Here is a 1,231-nt window from a genome sequence, read left to right on the forward strand (position 1 = left end):
TTTTTCTAAACAACATATCGACTATGATGTTGTACTAAAATGTAAATGTTGAAAAATTTGTGATGCTCTAGATGTCCTGTTTAAGTTGCACATGTGTGTGTGTGTGTGTGTGTGTGTGTGTGTGTGTGTGTGTGTTTGGGTCAATAAACCTTTCAAAAATAAAACAACCAACCCTAACATGCAGAAACATTAATAAACTAATACAGTGATACAACACAAGTGCTACATGTTAATCGACCTTTAAGTGATTAAATCAAATTTAAAGTTACACAGCAATTATAACTGAAAAAAAAAAAAAACACAAATCATCCTGATAGCTAATTTTGACTCCCTTTTATTCGTTAGTCTAAATCTCGCGAGATGTGAGCAACTCTCGCATGAAATCATTTACAACAGAGGGAAAGAGGCACGAGACAAATTCTGCATCTCAAATGGACAAAAACTGTGGATGTAAAACTAAGAATATGCCACAACATGTGGAAATCCTTTTCTATGTTGCCTGAACACTACACTTTTTCTTTTGCACATGTTTATATTTATATAGTCTGCATAAGAATTTTAAATAATAATTTTCAACAAGATTTATCGAGGGAGTTTCTATTAAATGCTCCTTTATTTAGTCAATTATTTTTCCCTTATAAGAAATGTCTGTATGAAGAACATTTGCATGATCAATAGGAACCATTATTGCATCCCTTTTTGCACGAGACCGCACTGCACCGTTGCAGCTGGATCAAACCGGGCCGAACCAGTCTTGTTGCTGCTTAAAGCAGCAGCAGGTACAAGGCCGTCTTAAAGGGACGCTTTCCCTTTAACGTTGAGCAAAGTCTTTCCTTGCATGTTTTTTTTTAAATTTGGCCGATTCCCAGGTCTCAGACCAACAGTTTCGTGTGCAGATGTTCGGTAACAGCTGGTCGAGCTTCATTTCTGTGAACTGGATGCTGACGTGGTTCCAGCTGCTGACTCCAGGCTTGTTGAGTCATATGTTCCTAATGGGAGGAAACCACCTTTAGACGTRTAATTAGCTCAGAATATCAGGCTTAAAGCCACACTTTGGCATTACGATGTGCACAATTACTTCATTGTTCTAAAATCATTTTTAAAAAATCCTTCAGAGTGTTCAAGAAGAACTCAACTCGTTGTTTTAGACTAGTCTGCCCTCTAGTGGTGGATTGTCAGATTACATCAGCGTAGTTAAACATACCAGTTTTTTCTTTACATTATTATTATT

Source organism: Austrofundulus limnaeus, unplaced genomic scaffold, assembly GCF_001266775.1.
Source record: "Austrofundulus limnaeus strain Quisiro unplaced genomic scaffold, Austrofundulus_limnaeus-1.0 Scaffold178, whole genome shotgun sequence".
NCBI classification, from domain to species: Eukaryota; Metazoa; Chordata; class Actinopteri; order Cyprinodontiformes; family Rivulidae; genus Austrofundulus; species Austrofundulus limnaeus.